Here is a 19,891-nt window from a genome sequence, read left to right as displayed (position 1 = left end):
TGTCCCTACCAAGGGAGGATTATACTTTCTAGTCCCACTGGCATAAAACGTGGCCATTTGACCTGCTCTATCTGATAACACCTGATCAGAGGGGTGTGTGTCACATCTAGGCAGGGACTTTAAGGGTCAACATAGGATTTCTTCTCTTTTCCTTTTGCAGCATGGCTTGCAATGTTATAGAGACAGACTGCACCAGAGACCCACAGGTGAAGTAGGGCCACAGCCAACCCACTATGGAGCCACAACATGAGCAAGAGATGAGTCCTCTCTATTGAAAGCCACACAAAGTGTGTAGTGATTTGTTATTGTGGCATATATTAACCTATCCTGACTCATCTACATCTAACTATCTGCAACTATAGACGGCCCCAGTTCAAATCCTGTTTCCTACCACTTTCTAGCTGTGTGTTTGGACAAGTCGTTTAGCTTCTCTGTTCCTCAGTTGTCTCCTCTTAAAAAGTAGAGTATAGAGCACTCATATAAAGGGTTGTTGTAAGGATTCAGTTAGTTAACACATGAAAAGCTCTTATTTGTTATAGGCACATAAAATACATTAATCAATACTTCATATGATTATCTCATGCTTTTAAGGCTCCTCTCTACACAGTAACCCAGGAAGCCATCACCTTTAGGGCAAAGAAGGCAAAATTTGAAAGTAAGGCATAATCTCCACTCTACAGAGAACCAGCCAATTCTTTGGGAGGGGGAGTGGAAGTAATTTTTTTAATAAAGTGCCAGGTAATGCCCATTTTAGGATTTGCAAGCTTTATTTGGTATCTCTTATTCTCATTGTCATTTTTTTCTGTCTTTCTCTTTGAATAGACCTTTAAACATGTAAAAGCAATTCTTAGTTGGAGGGACATACAAAAACAGGCCATGGCCAAATTTGGCCACTGAGCAGAGTTTGACAATCCCTGATCTAACCAATATTTATGGTATCTATTCGGATTGATTTTCTTTATAGGAGATTCCTATCTAACCTTTATTCTGGAAGGAGCTCAAGACCACCCTTTGTGCAGATAAACATTCAGCCCACATGGTGTATGTCTGCATTCATCTATTCAATGCACTTTCCCTGAGAGCCAACTGTGAGTCATCAGCTCTTCTCTAGATGGTTTCACTTCAATAATATGGGAGGTGATGCATCGCTTTGGCTCATCCATCAACAGTGAGGTAGACTTATTCATTACCAGAGACTTTAAGAACAGCTAATGAAGCTGATTCCTGAAGGGAAAGCAAATTTTTTTTTGTTTATATGAACAAATATTGATGAGCCACATTGCAAAATAACAAAGGACTTCCGGTGTGGGTGTTTAGCACAGTCTTGTTTGATAGGAAAACTGTGCTGCTGGCATGGATTCTGTTCTGTTCCTGTGATGGCCATCAGTGGTCCATAGAGGTTATGTATGCACTGGGCTAGAGTTGTCACGAGCATGTGGATAAAACAAATGCTTACAGTTCCTCATGGGAAAAACTCACTGCAGGTTAATCTTCAAGACTGGCTCCTCTTTCCAATACTGCAGAAATTCCAGCCTTCTGAGTATTAGTACAAGACAAAGGATCCAGTGAGCAGGAGCACACATTTCCAGAAGGAAGTTGTGAGGTCCTGTGTTTCGCCTCCACAGGGAGGAGCCCCACAAGAGTTCTCATTGGCTGAATCTGATGATTTTGCAATCTTTTCTAACAATGTTGTCCAACTTAGCTATTGCCTCTTCTAGTCTCTGGCGTTTGCTTTCAAATTCTGTTTGTCCATCTGTTATTTGTCCTCTGGCATTGTTGCCTACCCATTTTTTATGTTTTTCTGTTTTTTTTTTTTTTTTTTTTTTTTTTTTTTTTTTTTTTTTTTTTTTTTTTTTTTTTTTTTTTTTTTTTTTTTTTTTTTTTTTTTTTTCTGTCTTCTCAGTAATTTCGCAGTATCAGCCAACTGTTTGAATTTTCTATCTTGCCCCGTTTTTGAGTACAGGCTATAAGAAATTCTAGAACTGGAGAGAAGCGTAGGGTCTTACTTCTCTGGTGGCGTGTGTCTGCATCCAAAGTATGTGTTTACAGGAACACAGAGTACACAGCTTTATGCTTGTAAAGCCACAAAGTCAGTGTGGCCTGTTTTCCCAGAAAACTTTACAATTACAATGAGTTGAAATTTTTTATTATAATCAATATGGGTCTATTATAGAAATGGCCAATGTATTTTGTTGTTTTAAAGCAAATATAAGAAAAACATTGCTGAATGCCTCCTTGTGTTTTGCCTCAAGTTCTATCTCCCCTGTTCTTAGAGGACATGTATAAAAAAGCAATCTGGGAAACACTGATTAAACCATAGGGTGAGTGAGGGAGGTCCTCAGTGCACACCCCTCAATGTTCGGAAGCACCAGGCACTGTGCTTGATCTTCCCCATGTATCATCTTGATGATAATCTTCATAATACACAGGACCACCATAATGTTTACCCCTTTGACAAAATGAAGGCTGAAAGAGGCAAATTAAGGATAACAGTGACAATGTTATTTCCACTATATTAAGTAACTTTTCTAAGGCCATGCCTAAGAAAGATATTAATACAACATTTCAAGTTGAGAGCTCCTCTCTCCCTTACTAGGAGAGATTTTTTTGCATGATATTATGGTCTAAATTATATATCCCTAAAAAAAGCCTGTGCCGAAGTCCTAAGCCCCAGTACCTCAGACTGTGACCATATTTGAAGACAGGGTCTTTAAGGGGATTATTAAGTTAAAATGAAGTCATGTCATTAGGGTGGGCTTTAATGCAGCACCACTGATTTCCTTATTAAAAAGGACACAGAAACACACTGAGGAAGACGATTTGAAGACACAGGGAGAAGACAGCCACCTGAGGCCAGGAGAGAGGTTGCGGAAGCTCCAGCCCTACCAACACTTTGATCCTTGACTTCCAGCCTCCAGAACTGTGAGAAAATAACTGTCTGTGGTATTAGTCACCTACTATGTGGCATTTTGTTACAGCAGCCACAGGAAACTAATACAAACAACGCATTCTGTCTATATGTCTCTCTGTAATATTTACCTATATCATCTATATCTATACCAGTTGACTATACCTTGCCTGAAATGCTTGGGACCACAAGTATTCCCAATTTGGGATCTTTAAAAATTTTGGAGCATTTGTGTGACCCTATGGATATCATGCAGGGTTTTTTGACATTTTCAACAATGTCTTTGCACCATAGATCAGAGAATAAGCAAACAAATACAGTAAGTAACACACATAGGTCCGGGCCCCAAGTGGGGCAGGGCAGGTAACTTGCCATTGGCACGTCTGGCCTGTACATATGCAGTTGTATTACCATTTATGTGTGTGTTTGCAAGGGGGATATCAGGTATACGTGGAAAAGACATGTTACAGCTGAAGGGGTTGGTCACATGAGGTCAGTGTGAAAGTTTCCACTTGTTCAATTATGTTGGCTAACATTAAAAAAGTTTAGGATTTTGGAGCACTTCGAATTTTAGGTTTTTCCATTAGTGATACTCAATCTGTATCTATGGCTATCTATCTAATCTATCATAAATCACATATCAATATTAATATATAGTAGATATAGAGACATATTTAATTCAAATATAAAACATTCTAAGAAGGATTTAGTCTTCTCTTTCTAACTATTTCAAAATAAACCTATTTTAACGTCAACATAATGTTTTCCAGTCTGTATCCATCTACATGCTTGCAAGATTTCTACACAGTGGTAATTACAACATATATGTTCATGTATATTCTAATATTTCCCCTTTTATTAGCACTCAAATATTTATAAAAATGTCATTAAATCACATACTATTTCTTTGTAGCAGTATATTGAAATGTTATATTTTTTTATTTTTGTATGTTCATCACATTAATAATCATTTTAGAAAATATACAGAGTAGGAATATAATCTCCAGAAGAAATTTAAAAATCACTCATAATTTCATTATTCAGAGATGGTATGTGAACATTTTGCTGTTAGTGTTTTCATTCTACATTTGCATAAATACATACATATACACATTGACATGCATACGTATTGAACATACTTTTCTGTGTTCTTTTTTTTTTTTTTGAGATGGAGTTTGGCTCTTGTTACCCAGGCTGGAGTGCAATGGCGCGATCTCGGCTCACTGCAACCTCTGCCTCCTGGGTTCAGGCAATTCTCCTGCCTCAGCCTCCTGAGTCGCTGGGATTACAGGCACGTGCCACCATGCCCAGCTAATTTTTTGTATTTTTAGTAGAGACGGGGTTTCACCATGTTGACCAGGATGGTCTCGATCTCTTGACCTCGTGATCCACCTGCCTCGGCCTCCCACAGTGCTGGGATTACAGGCTTGAGCCATCGCGCCCGGCCTTCTGTGTTCTTTATATAGGAAAAGTACTAAATCCTTACCTGTTATCTCTGAAGCAAATATTTTCCCAGATTTGTGTTGTTTTATTTTCATTTTTAAAAGTTTAATATTTTTGTACATTCAAACCTCTTGAATTGTATGAGATTTTTTTTTCCTGTCATTTTCATGCTTCAAATTTATGCCTCTATCCTGAGACCAGATAAGTATTCAGCTGGATACTATATGTGTTATGGACAAAATGTTTGTGCCCCCCAAAATTCATATGTTGAAATTCTAATCCCCAGTAGCATGGCATCAGGAAGTGGAGCCTTTGATAGGTAATTAGGTCATAAATGCAGGGGCCTCATGAATGGGATTAGTGCCCTGTAAGAAGGAGAAAAGAGCTAGCCCTCTCTGTTTCTGCCATGTGAGAACAGAATGAGAAGTCGGTAGTCTGCAAGCCAGGAAGAGAGCCCCGACAACCCAGCCATACCAGCACCCTGACCTCAGTCACGCTAGCACCCTGACCTCAGCCAGACTTCCAGCCTCCAGTACTGTCAGAGATAAATTTCTGATGTTTATAAGCTGCCTAGTCTGTGGTACTTTGTTATAACACCTCAAACAAACTAAGATAACACAGTTTCACTTTTTCCATCTAATTATTTAATCTCTCTGGAATTTACCACTACAGAGTATTTTATGCAAGCCCATACTAATATTTCTCGAGAGGTTAATACCTGATCCCAATGATATGTTTTGAACTGTCCTTCCCTTTGCCACTGCACTGTTTTTCTATTTCTGCATTGCAAGATCTACAAATGTAGTGACTTAAAACAGCAGCCACTGTTAGCTGACTGTTCTGTAGGTCAGAATTTCAGGCACAGTGTCTCTCAGGCCCCTGCTCAAGGTCTCACAAGTCTGGAATCAAGGTGTCAATGCATGTGCCCTCATCTAGAAACTCCACTAGAGAAAGATTTGCCTCCATCTCTCTCAAGTTGTGGGAAGGCTTCATATTTCCTTGCCTTTGTAAGACTCAGGTCCTCATTTCCTTGCTCAGAGCTGAAGGGCTGAGGATCACCCTACAGTTACCGCCTTGTCATGTGACCCCACTCATAACCCCTCTCACTTATTTTTTTCCCTCATGAGACAGATCCTTGCTCTGTCACCCAGGCTGGAGTGCAGTGGTGCAATCTGGGCTCACTGCAACCTCTGCCTCCCAGGTTCAAGAGATTCTCCTGCCTCAGCTTACTGAGTAGCTGGGATCACAAGCCTGCACCACCATGCCTGGCCAGTTTTATGCTTTTAGTAGAGACAGGGTTTCACCAAGTTGGCCACTCTGGTCTCAAACTCCTGGCCTCAAGTGGTCTACCTGCCTGGGCCTCCCAAAGTGCTAGAATTACAGGTGTGAACCATGGAGCCCACCCTCACATTTTGAATCTTGAGGAAGGACCAAATCACTTTTAGATCCCTTCTTATTAGGTCAAGACTACCAGAATGCTCTCCCATCTTATTAACTGATTGGGAACCTTAATTACATTTGCAAAACTTACTTATATTTGTCATATATGGTAACCTAACAAGGGGGATGCAACTCATCATATTCACCAGTCCTGGTGAAATTGAAAGGAGCTAGTGGGGGGTGGTCATGCAGGATACGTAGCACGGACAAGTCCAAAATTTTGCCTACTTCCTCATTACTTTTCTATCGCATGTTACTACTATAGTTCATCTTTGGTAAGTATTTGATAACCTCTTTACCACATGTTAGTATATTTCATTTTTGTTCTATGCATCAGGACCTGCCAATGAACTATGTAGTCAGGCCTGTGCTCTGTTGCTGTCATTATTATAGAATTATAAAGTGTTTTGTGACATAGTTAGGCTAGGTGCCCTCAATTTTGTCTTCTCCCAAAAATGTCTGACTGCATTGCCTTGTATTCCTATATTTATTCTCCCAGGTGAACCCCAGCATCATTCATCAAGCCCCCATTCCCCAATCTGGAGGCTGTCTTATTTGAAATTTGATTTTGAGCTAGTGAAACCAATGTATTATGGTAGGGAAAAAATGACACCTTTACAGAGTGTGGTCTTTCTACATAGACCACACTTTTACTTTCAAATTTGCTTAAACACATATATGTTGAGGGTCAACTCCACCAGACAGAGTTGAACATAAAGAAATATGCTCCATAGAGCTCTGGTTTATGTTAAGAAGATGGACCATCAATAAGTAAACAAGTGAACAAAATTATTGCAAACAATGTTAAGTGCTAGGAAGCATAGGGTAAAGTAGCAAAAGTGGCGAGGCTGACAGTGGGTGTTAGAGATGGGAAGTCATACTTGTTCCTCTTATAAAGTCAATACTTCTGACAACATCTGTAGAGCTTTCCTCACACATCAGTTCTCTAGCAGACACCAACTGGTGTCCTACGACTTAACTCAATTCTGACACTATCTATTTGGAGATAGCATGAGAGCCCATGGGCTAAATTGTCAGCCCCACAAGACTACTCCCTACTTTAGATGCCTGTGAAAGGTAGAAGGTTACCCACAACTTCGGTCCAACTTGCCTACAAATCAAGTTTTCTCCAGCGCTGTTCTCAGGTTTGATTATTTGCTAGAGTGGCTCACAGAATGCGGGGGAACATGTGCTTGTGTTTACTGACATACTATAAAGGATATTCCGAAGGACACAGATGAACAGCCAGATGAAAAGGTGCATAGACAGGGGAGAGAGAGCAAGGAGCTTCCATGCCCTCTCCAAGCAAGTCGCCCTATAGGTACCTCCAAGTGTTCAGCAATTTGGGAGTTCTCAGAACCCTGCCTTTTTGGGGGTTTATGAAAGCTTCATTACATAGGTATGACCAATTACATCATTGGCCACTGGTGGTCAACCCAACCTTTAGTTTTTCTCCCCTTCCCAGAGTTTAAGGATGAGTCTGAAAATTTCCATCCCTCAGTTTTAGGGCTGGCCCCTCAGATAACCAGACCCCACCGTGAAGCTGGGAGCTACCAGCCACCAGCCACCTCATTAGCATATGAATTAGACACTCTTAAGTGATACTTCAAAGATTCCAAGGTTTTTGGGGAGCTATGTGCCACGAAAAAGGGGACAAATGAAGGTGAAATAAATATATATATATATAAACAGCATAAAAAATATATGATACTTTATATATTGTGTATTTTAAATATATTTTATTATTTTATATATTTTTATATAATATATTTTTATATGTTATATGTTTTATATATATTGTTGTAATTACAATATCACAGTAGGCAGCTATGGAATGGAAGTAAGGGAATCTTCGTTGCGATAATCTGATGGTTTGATAACTCTCAACCAATTATGAAATTAAGAGGACAAGCATCTGGGGAAGAGGAAATGGTAAGTTCAAACACCCTGGAACTGCCAGGATGCTACTCAACAGGTGTGCAGTCATAAGGGATCTAAATTGAGTCCACGCTTACATTTCTGAAGAATAAGTTCATGCATTGTTTCCTGTATGTGTACTGTACCCACAGTGCTTCGAGATAAAATTATGTTTTCTCCTTCTCAAGAGAATAGGTTACGTATATGTTTCCTGGTTTCTAGAAAGAATGGGTTAAGATTTCCATGTTTTCTAAGTGATTGCTGCTAATACATAGAAAACCTATTAAACTTTAGATTTTTTTGAAACAGTCACGTTACTTAACTGTGATTATTTCAAAATTTATTCAGTTTATAAATCACCGGATTTTCTGTTCTTTTGTTTTTGAGGTAGACACTCATAACAAATGCAGCCATGATGATTTTGCAATAAGCTAAATTTTGCATCTCCCTTTTAAAAAGTCATCATAGTTTTGCTCTCATTTCATATCTTAGCATTAGTTTTATTTTCACAGATCTCAATGGAAATTATTCTTCTGTTTCACAGCAAGTTGCATTTGGTTTAAGGTAGAGGGTGTGATCCTTTTTTGATATTTTCATGCTATTACAGGAGCTCGTCTCAATTTGGATGTATTATAAACGAAAGCACTCTACAGTATCTGTTTTCTTCAGGTTTACTTTTCTTCTGAATGATTTCCTTTACATACAGGAAGAGCTGGATTCCTGGGGCAGAAGGAATCATTGGGGTGCTGGCTGGGAATCAGTGACTCTGGACAATATTTATCAGTTGTTCACTTGCGGTGACTTATGTAGGAGTTTGCTTTATAAATAATAATTCAGTTGCCTTGCGGTAAAGTGACTCTTTGTTATAGCCGTGGGGAGGGACAGAGAGAAGAGAGAGGAAGACTGACCCAGGAAACATGTTGAAAACAAAGCTGGGAGTCTGTTCTACTCTTTTTCTGCTAAGCGGCTCCTTCCTATCAGGAATTGGCCATTCTTATCCCTGCGGAAGTAGTAATGCATCCTGTCCTGAATCTACACCCTGCTGTGAATTCGCTGTGCAATTTGGGCAGACCATCTTGCATGGAGCAAATTCTCAAAAATGATACCATATTTTCTTTCTTTTTCTTTCCAAACCAAAGAGAATTTCTAGTTGCAACAGAGTCTACAGACATTTCTGTTTAATGTCTCATGTGGAAAGCAAACACTCAGTAGCTGGGAAGCATGATTACTGTCACTGCTTTGTTGTTATTGCTATTTTGCTATCATCATCATCATCATCATCCCCATTGAGATGAGTCTAAGTCAACTGGGTCACCTGGTGAGCAGGACTTTATAATCGCTAGGCCAATTAGACACTGTATCTTGAATTCGTAAAGCATGAAGACAGCTATCTGCAAAAGAGACACCGTTCCTTACATGTTAAGAATGACTGAATCAATGACTGAAGAAGCCACAGTGTTCGTTTCTTCCTCCCTGTGGAAATTCTTCCCCAGGTCTTCCACTTTACCTCGCCTCTGCCCATCAGTCTATGTGACTCAACAAACACTTTTGAGAGCAAACATTTTAATATTTATTACAACTGTGCCCATATATCTCGAGACGAGACTGCCAATCTAGTCCCCCCTTAACCCTGCCCCACAAAACACCAAATTTCTCATGTATATTGTATGAATTTATTTCCAAACTCTGCCATAATTTTGAACCATCAATTTGAGTGCCATGTCTCTAGACTTTATTATTTCCACATCATTTCACAAGGAATGACTGATATACAGAGTAAAATATAAAGTGAAGGAATGATTAGGCAAATTTAATGCACAAAAGCCATTTAAATTCACGTTCCTGTACTGGATGGTTTTGTTGAAATGCTGTGAGCAGGCAGTAGAGTCTTCAGGCCCAGCGGGTATCATACCCGCCTTTAGGAGTTGTTTAATGCTGGCTTGGGCACTGCCCAGATACAACTGAACAACACCTGCCAGGGATCATGCTTTGCCACATACGTATTAAGAGTCACAATGAAAAAAAAAATATCTGGTGCTGAAATTTTGGCCTTTAACTTGGAGTCAAATAAATACACTGGTTTTGGAACCTGCTAGACCCAGCTTTAAAGCTTATCTCCAACACATAGATAATTCTCCTTGAAATGCAGTCTTCCATGTGGAAAACTGGAGTAATAACATTTGCCACAATAGCATTTTGGTGGGGGTGTTAGTGATAGGCATTCTGCATACAATGACACTTTATAAGCTTTTAATAAAGTGTAACTATCATGAGTGTAATTATCATTTGTTGTGTCTCCCAAGTAGAACCATTGTCACTTATTGAATGTTTATGGCTTTTACTTGGAGTTGAGACTTCTGGGACAAAGCCCTCACCACCACAGCCAATGATCATTTCCTCCTTTATCTTTAAGACTTAAAATCCCAGGGAAAATGTGGCACATATACACCATGGAATACTATGCAGCCATAAAAAACGATGAGTTTGTGTCCTTTGTAGGAACATGGATGAACCTGGAAACAATCATTCTCAGCAAACTGACACAAGAACAGAAAACCAAACACTACGTTCTCACTCATAGGCGGGTGTTGAACAATGAGAACACATGGACACAAGGAGGAGAGGTTCACACACTGGGGTCTGTTGGGGGGAACTAAGGGATGGACAGCAGTGGGTGGGAAGTTGGGGAGGGATAACACGGGGAGAAATACCAGGTATAGGTGATGGGGAGAAAGGCAGCAAACCACTTTGCCATGTATGTACCTATGCAACAATCCTGCATGTTCTTCACATGTACCCCAAAACCTAAAATGCAATAAATTTATATATATATATAAAAGACTTAAAATCCATTGATCTCTCCAGTGAGTTCATTCTAGCTGAACCCCAAATTAATCTCCTTTTGTCAGCTTCCAACTAGCTACTTCTGCTGAGATCTGCTTGCCTTTCCTTTGGAGCTCAAAGCTATAGAGGTTTAAGATTTCAGCTGGGGATAAACACGAAGCTTCTTCTAGATTATTTCATATGACCCGAGAATTATTCTTTTGCCACTGACCGTTGTCGGGGGTGCACAAGGAATAGGTTTAGGCCCTAGCAACTAAGTAAGCACTGAGCAGGAGAGGTTATCACTAACCCCTTGTGAGGTCACCCTGCCCTACAGCACATCACTGAGCTTGCAGTCCCAAGGAGCAGAGCCTAAGATGGAAATCTCTGATCAAGTGATTTACTGAGAGAGAAACTTTAAAAAGAGGAACAAAATCAGAGGAAGGGCAGGAGAAGATGCTGAGCAAGGATGAAGTCTCAGCTGCAGGCTAGCTCATGTCTAATCCCACAGAAGCTCTGGGGTATAAATGGCACCACAATATCGGTCCCCTTGGTGACTTGGACTCCAGACGATTGTTCCCACGCATCAGTTAGCTATTAGCTGCAAGCCACCTGTGTTGGGGTGGGTGGGTGGGGAGTGCAATTTCTAGGGTGAGGGGTTCTATAGCAGAGGGTGATTCTCTACAGAATGGTGCAGCTTTGAGCCTACAACAACAGCCAACACTTGCAGCAATTGGAAGATGGGTACTCAGGCTGAATAAAGCAGATCTATGCAAAGTCCCAAAGTGACCACTAAACCGACAGCTCTTCCTGAACCCGTGACACACACATTTGTCCCAATTTTGCATAGCAACCGGGGCTTGGTACTGATTCTCAAATGAGTGCCCAAAGGAAATAATAGATCCTCAGAGCTCATTTCTGCATCTGACAATCTCCTACCATCCTGACTGTTGAGTGCATTCATAATCATTTATCTAATGCATCTCTTTTTCACCAGATGGCAAACTTCAGCCTGGTAAAGACAGTTGGCCATATCACCTCTATCCAGAATACTGCCCACCCTGCAGTAGATACTCAGTAAACACATGCGGACATACATACATGAACATACACATCTACACAGATGCAGCATCTCAGGGATGTATGATCATTCTCAGGAGCAGAGCAGTTCAAGTTTATGTTGAGAAAAGACTGGCTAACACTGTAACATAATCTGCTTCTGTATGTCATGGACTTGGCACCATCCGCCACTTCCATCATTCCGCAGAACCGACCCAGTCCTCTGTTAGTCATTCTGATTCCTAACTGTGCTAGAGCTCACCATGGACAGAAATAATTGGCATGCCTAATATGCAAAGACCTAGTGAAGGTTTGCAATGACTGACTTTCTTCGACCTGAGCCACTGCAGATATCTAAACAAAACCTCCTCTCCCAAACTGGCCTAGAAAAGTATAAAAAGGGTGGGGGGGGGGCTTGGAAAATATGATTCGTTTCTGGACGGTGAGAACAAATAAGGAAGCGTCACCTCCCAAGGACCACAGAGCCAAGTTATAAATAGGCTCCCATCACTTACATGTATGCAGAGCAAACCTGCCCATGGTCCACCTTCAATCCAAGTCTTTTCTGTTGCACAAGCCCGGGCTTCCAAAACTCTCTCTCCTTGTCCATCCTTGCTTCCTTCATCCATTTCCCATTCTCTGATCATTTTTATCCCTACCTGTCCAAGACACAGTGGGGAACAGACTTAAGGCCTGACCAAGTCAAACTCAGGATCTCGGATACAAAACTCTCCCATGATCCCATAGTCTGATCTGTCCCTGGACGTAGCTGGATCTTCACTTTGGGTCAAAATCATCTTTCTTGCTTGCCAGGTCTAGTTCCTTCCCAATATGTACACACAGATAAGCCTCTTCTTTTCAATATAGTGGTCATTTCCAAGGTCACTGTCAGGCATGAGCCTGTTAACCACACAAGCAACACTCAAACCACGGCAAGCAGGACTCGGAACTAGAGGCCAGAGTGAAAGAGTTCAGATATGGAAGGAGCCTGATCATAGAGAGCTCAGGACTCACATAATGTAGCTTTTCTGGATAAGAGGGCTGAGAGCAGAGGGTAGGTCCTGGGATTTGGTGCTCAATGTCATGTTCCTGCGGAATGGTATCCCTCAGAGCCAAGGGGGCTCATTTGCAGAGCTGCACATTGAGGCTACGGAAATGCTCACTGGCTCTGTGGCAGGAAGGGGCTGATGCAATGTATATGCCTGGGGAGAGAGCAGCAACCCTGAAGGCAGAGTGGATTTTGCTTCGCAGGTCCTGTGATTGTGGGTTCTGGGAGGCTCAGGCCCAGTTTTGAAAGGAGCCCCTGAACTCTTGGAAAAGCTCCTTCCAAATCAGAAATGATGAGAACCTGAACCTAACCTTGGGCTCAAGTTTACTAGTGAAGAGCTGAGGAGTAGTGTGTGAGCCAGGGGTCATCAAATTGAACTTTATGCTTTTATTAAAGATAAATACCATGTCCCAATGCTGTGTCTTCTTTGGCAAAATATACCAGCCAGACTGGCCGTTTATGAAAGATAAATGCAGGAATGGATGAATGAGTGAATGAATGAAGTGGGTGAATAATGAAGTGAATGAGTGAAGTGACCTGGACTTTAATCTTAACCAACTGAAAGAAAGAAAGACCTCGTTATCAGCTCCAGGCAAACCAGGAGAGATCTTGTTTTCCTAGATACTGGTCAAATTTGATAGAGAATCCTGTTTTGAAATACGAAATACTGAAACCAGGGAATAACCTGATTTAATATCATAAGAAGAATCAGAGGTACAAAAATAGCAAGTGAATGCAGTTAATTATTGTTTAAATATTGATCATAAAAGACTCTTTCAGCCTGAATTAATGTAGTGAATTTCAAATCAAAGACCCTGTATAATCAGATAAAGATTGACCATTGACCCTGGCATTGTGCCAGATGACTAAGTCAGGTCTCATCCTTTCTTGGGGAGCCTCCCCTTAGTGTTGACATTCCAGGGACAGGCATGGGTCCAGCAATGCACCCTAATGTTGAGTCTGCATAGATGTAATCAGAGATGGAGCACCGGACTGTCTTTGAGAGGGATTTCCTCCAAACCATGAAACTGATCTTAATCACTTTTGCGTGGCTCTTGCTGCGTTGTTGCAATTATAGAGAAATTCAAGTGAAAAGCAAAATTCAGCGGACAAAAAATAAATCTGTGTCAATATCACAATATGTGTGGCAAAAAGCAGCCCAGCCGTGGCCTCGATGCAGGACAACCAAGACAGAGAGTCTCTATATAGTGCTTGGCATCTCACAGGGGCCTTGGCTTTCCTCATGTCTTTACTGTACTTTGTTTTAACCAACCTGGGAGAACAACATCGCCTCTCCTGTCTTGCAGAAGAGAAAACTGAGGCCCAGAATGTGAACGGAATGTGTGCAAAGCTACTAATAATTGTCCACCTAATGATTGTAATTCAGATACAGTTTTGATGCTCCTCAATACAACTTTCTCACTCTCCTCTTAAATCAAATGTGAGCAGCATTAAAAGGCAATAAAAGTACAGCATTGTACAGAAAGACAGATATGTCATTCATGGGCGTGAGTGTCCATAAATATACGTGGGTATACATGTATATATGCATGGCTATATGTATGTATCTACAGGCATGATAAAAAATAAAAATAACAACAACAAAACACGGAAGTAAAAAAAAGACAGTGATTTTCCAGCAGGTGCCTGCAGAGCCCTTCTCTTGATTCCTGAGAGGTTCAATTAACGGATGCAAGTCATAAAACAGTGCATTTTCTCCCTGCTATGATGCATTGTTTTTAATCTCACTGCCTTGTATTATATCACATTCCTATAATTCTTCCGACAGGAAAAGGCTTGTTTCATAAAAATATAGTCCCCAGCATTTGAAATATAAGTTCACATGCAAGCAACATATATATCACCGAGCTGGCAAACTAACTCACTTACTTAATCCACTAAACTTCAGGTGCTTTCTATATTATGTGAAATGGCTTGAAACAGGCAGAAGCTGCCAGGACCCATCACGACTTCTTTGCTCAAGAGAGACAAGAGGAGAAGGGAGGAGGGGGAGTGGAAATTCCCTCAGTGGATTCCACAATAACATACCTTTCATTATCACCCAGGACACTGGGTAATGTTCATTGTGCATGCACAATAAATTACTATTTACCTGGCAGTGCCTTTGATAAGTGCATCTCCTCTCCCTATTTCTGTCCACGCAGCACGGAGCAGCGAAACCCCTTTGCCTATAATTCTTATTAAGGTGATACCTTTTCTGAATAAGAAAGTACACACTTCCAAAGCTGGCACTCTCTGGGGTTTTTAAGGGACATTGTTTTTATTGGTTCCCTTTTATTTCTTCCACCCCGCTGTGTTTTAATGCTATAGTGACTTCTGTGTATACAACTCTCATATTGAAATGTCGGCTGCAGATATATGCAATATTAAAGAGCGCTTATGAATTTTTGACATCTAATTAGTCGCTACCCAGTTAACATGTCAGGACTCAGAGGGATTAGGGAGGCAGCCCTTTCTGAATAAGTTACAGGGAGGCTCCTGTCCTTTTCATGTATTATTCTTTAATGTAGGTGGTGATTATTTGGCTGTGATTAATTGATGAAGCCCATTGGTCTGGCAAGTGGTGCCGAATTCACCATTCCTCACTTTTATTTCCCTCAGTAGGGTTCTGCCACTTAATCGGAGGGGCTTGCTTCCTTCCAGGCAATCTCTCTGTGCAGCGTTCTGGGGCAGAGGGACTGTTCCTGGGTGATGCACCTGGACCCTTTCTCAGCTCTTGACTCCCTGGTCAGCAGTGGCCTTTGCATCCTGCCTTCTTGGACAAGCCCTGTGGCCTGTGCCCCCCAACCCAAGGCACGTCTGAAACGCTGTGGCATCCCCTGTACAAAGGCTTCCTGTTGCTCCCATTTTCTCTCCTATCTGATTTTCAAGACTTGCTTTCTGGTACCTTTAACACCTGTAGCTCCCAGCCTGGCTCAGTTTACTTCTAGGTTCAGCTGCCTGCCAAGACACCAGGTGACAGTCGGGGCTCTCCAAAGCCGCTCCCACCATTGTCTACAGCTGTGGGGCCCAAGAAACCCCACACGTGAGATGCGCAGTCTGATATGGCCGGTTCTGCCCCTCTGGGTAAGTGATATCAGGCTCTACAAAAAAGCAACAATGAGAAGCGGATGTTGATGAGCGGGGACTGCTGGCTGCTTTTATTGGGCAATGCCCCAAGGGTGTCAAACACCCTGCTGTGTGCGGGCAGCTTCCGCTTCCTAGGAACTCTATGCCCACGCGACCCTCCAAGAAGCCCCTGTTCCAGCTCCCTGGGCTCCCAGGAAGGCATCGTCTCTGGCATTGTGTTCTTGTGAATGTCAGATCTGATCATCTTGGATTTGAAGCTGGGCATGATTTTTAATATTTTAGGTAAAGCAAGCGAGGAAATGGTTTGTGAGTACAGCTCTGTGTTTATTCACGGGGCTCTGGAGGTGTTTTCTCCTGCACCGCGTGACTCTCCTTCCATGCACCCGCATGTGCAGGCAGGCACACATGTGTATACACACAGGTGCACGAATCCATATGCACAGACCCGTGCATATACACATACAGGCCCACACACACGCCCATGTACACACGCAGGTACACATAACCATGCACACACAGGAACACACATGTACACACACAGGCTCTCTCTCTCTCCCACAGCTTTCTAAACAAAGGCTCTGCCATCAGACTTTCCTACCCTGGTCTCCTGATTTTATGGACACGTAATTCCCTTCTTTTTTGCAAAGCAGAATCCGCGCCCCCCCCATTATAAACTCCCACCATTGAAATCTATAACTGGGGGAGTAACAGAACTGTGGCTGATTTATCTTTTTAAATGCATCGACCCTGGACGAGCCATCCTAAAAATGTGTAATTATAAATAAACCTTCACCTATGTCAGCTGGCGGGGTTTTTAATTACTGCACTTGATGTCAATCAAGGCCAGCTCTGGGTGCACATGTTAGGGGGCAATTTCAGAGGAATTTTGTGGACATAAGCTGTTTGCCTTTTTCTATTATCTGCATTTAAAAGGGGAGGGGAGGAGACACCGCGACAGCCAGGACGGAAGAGAGAAAGAGCAGCTCCTAGAAAGAAAATGGTCGGGGAGGCATTTTACCCAGGCTGCAGCCTCCTGCCAAGGCTGGGAAGGGCAGAAACTGGACATCTCCCCTAACCCAGGGCCCCACACTGCTGACCCCCTCTTTGTCTCCCCAACCCTTTCTTGCAGGAAGATAAGGAGGGAGCTGGGAGTGGGGTATATATTTGCTGATGGAAGGGGGTGGGGGGGGTCCCTGCTAATCATGTGGGGACAAGGTGGGGGTAGGGGTGGGGGTGGGACAAGGCAGGGAAGGGGAAGATCAGGAAGAGCAAGAAGTGGGGAGGGGGAAGCGCTAAAAGGAAAAAAAAAATCAATTGATGCATATTCACTTTCTCCTCTACTGCGGATTCTATCCGAAGGAAACACTGAACTTTGTAGTGTTAGCAGCAGCTGAAATTTAGAATTATTGTTTCCTTCTAACAGAAGACTCATTTTCCACGGCCGCATTTGCAGCATAATAAGCTTTTTGTTATTTTTTCAATTAGAGTCAATTGACCTAACAAAATGCTTGGCAATTAAGTGATTTTTGTAATGGTCCGGGGGTAATTTAGTCGAGCTTGTCAGCTGTGTTTCATGAAGCCAGGCTGTCTTTTTTTTTTTCCCACTGCCTCTCTCTCTCTCCCTCTCTCTCCGTCTCTCTCTCTCTCTTGAGCATAATGGCTCATAATTTCGAAATCTTTTCCTTCTGTTTCCCTCACAATAATTCGCAATTACAGGAAGTTGTTGGAGGTGATTTTTTTTTCTACCTTGCCTTTTGAGTCAGTAATTTTAAATAAAATGTACATACTTATAAAAAGGCAGCTATTACTGAAATCACTTTTTGTGTAAACTCAATTATTTCATGAATAGTGACACCAGCTTATACTGGGTCCCACTCCTGAAGGCTGAGGCATTATTATCTTCAGGGTAAAAAGGTTGGAACATTCAGAACACTTTCCAAATCAAACCAGCATTCAGTAAGGTAAACACGACTTCAGGAGAGCAGGAGGCAGCTGGGTTACCTGGCCGTGAAAAATGGCAGCCTCTAGGCAGGCCTCATCTCTGTTTCCTCCCCTGGGCAAGGACTGGACTTCAGCTTCCCATCCTCTGATTTATGAGGAAATTCCTCATTTGCCTAATTGATTCATTTTCTTAAGACGACATCTGGAGTTACATTTTCTTTTAAAAGGCTGCAGTTAGAGCTGATGACTGGCTCAGATGTTCCTTCATTGTATCGCTATCTGTTTATACCTATCTTAAAAATATATAATATTCTGCACGTATCTGCATAGGTGCATACATACAGAAATAGCACAAAGCCATGTGCCGGGGTTATTTTTCAGACAAATTCGCCTAGGAAGTAATGCGAGTCGTTATCAAGATTCATCTTTAACCTTTAGGAGGCTCATGCACATTTCCGCATTGCCTTATGTGTTTGCAAATGATCGCTGCGTTCTACAGCTGAGATACAATCCCTGGTTGACTTTAGTTGCCCCCATTGTGAAAAACAACTTAGCAGCAGCCCACTTCGTTCCTTGGCAAAAAACTCCCCAGTAGGGGGCAGTAGAAGAGCAAGCCAGCGGAACCCCATTTTGGCTGGCCCTTCAACGGGGCAAGACTCCCCGCTCTGGGAGACCCATCCCCTCTTGACTCTGGTTGGAACACAGAGCTGGGAAGATCCATTAGTACAGAACACTGGTTTTGAATGGGTCTCCTAGTTCTGTCTGGACAACGTCTAATCAAATGCTCCTCCCTCTCCCTTTAGGTTTTATATCTTTTCAAAGTGGTTCATTTGAAAGCTGTGGCTGTTGTCAGCTGGGTGCTGAGAGCACTGGACAAATTCCCTGCCTGGGTTGTGTAGACAGTGTGGGGAATGGGGGACCCCTGGACCCTGACAGTCTCACCAGGCCTAATGAGATGAATGTCCGTCAGACCTGTGCTGATGCAGCTACTTTCCCTGTGAATTTGACCATCGAAATTCTTCCTACATTTCAATTCCCCCAATTCTAAAATGAGGAGGCTGTGCTAGATACCATCTCAGAGCTCTTCCAGCTATAAATTGCAAACCAATCAGGTATTAATCAATTCACTCATCCACTCTTTATTACATGTACCCTGATCTGCAGAAGACATTCTTGTGTATAACATTCTTGAGTTTGATTTGTTCTTTTTAAAAATATGGAATTTTCATTTAATTCCAAATGTCTTTTTTCTTTTTGTTGTTGTTGTACAATTTACTCGCAACCAAAGAAGAAATAAAGATATTTTGGAGAGTTAAAATTATTTCTTAGCTTTAAATAGGTGTGTGCTTTCCACAGTGACTGACATTTCACCTGTATTTTGAGATATTTGGAAATCTTTACCTGTTTCCCCAAGGGTCATGGATAGCCTTGGGCTTGACTTGGTTTAGATTCTCAGACACTGTGGTTTGGCTTGGGCTGGGGCTGGGCCCAGCCTCTCAAGGCTTTGATTAATCCACTGCACCTCTCATTTTCCTGACTATAAAAGAGAAGCTACAGTTCTGAATAAGCATCTTGCAGAAGAAAGAAGCCAAAGCAGAAAGTATTAAACTTTCATCCAGCACCGTAGGAGAGATGTAGTTATTAAATTTCAGCTGCTTATCACACTGATATGAAAGTCATTTCGCATGATTGCTTTGCATCCTCAAATCTTCTGCTTTTATTTGCAATGCATCTCCGTGCTTTCTTATTAGAAAAATACTCAAAGGATAAAAAAGCTGATAATATTATTCGGTTTTGACAATTAGGTAGAAAAAGCATTCAAAGAAGTGCTTTTTTATTGCAGCTGGTAATACTATTGGAGGTCCTCCTGATAGCAGTCTATCCTGATGCTACCCAAGGTGACACTGGTTTTATCTTCTAATTGCCATGTATGGGTTATGCTGGATCTGGGCAAGGGAGGCTATTTCTAATCTTTGCATTGGGACATAGGACTCTAGCTTAGGTGACAGGTAGAATATCCCAAACCTCTTGATTTATGTCATGTCCACTGTCCTCACTGGTGCTGGGCGTGGGAAGAGGACCTTCACTGGCTATTCAACACACTTTTGTTGAATATTGACTGTGTGTTGGGAAATGCCTTAAGGCCCAGGGCTATAGCTTTGAGCCATAGTCCATCTACAATTGAATTTTATCTCCCCTTTTCCATTAAATCATCGGTTTAC

General features: G+C 41.9%; 1 long non-coding RNA gene across 1 annotated transcript; it reads left to right on the top strand.

Moving 5' to 3' along the window:
• The first annotated feature begins 15,515 nt into the window (after positions 1 to 15,515).
• On the top strand, positions 15,516 to 19,337 carry LOC108303997. Its single transcript, XR_001825043.1, has 2 exons — positions 15,516 to 15,725; positions 18,473 to 19,337. It is a non-coding gene; the product is annotated as an uncharacterized LOC108303997 (long non-coding RNA).
• Positions 19,338 to 19,891: the final 554 nt, after the last annotated feature.

This window comes from Cebus imitator, unplaced genomic scaffold, assembly GCF_001604975.1.
Source record: "Cebus imitator isolate Cc_AM_T3 unplaced genomic scaffold, Cebus_imitator-1.0 Scaffold52, whole genome shotgun sequence".
In the NCBI taxonomy this organism is placed as follows: domain Eukaryota; kingdom Metazoa; phylum Chordata; class Mammalia; order Primates; family Cebidae; genus Cebus; species Cebus imitator.
Note: the sequence above shows the minus strand (reverse complement) of the source record. Positions and strands in the feature narration are given on the sequence as shown.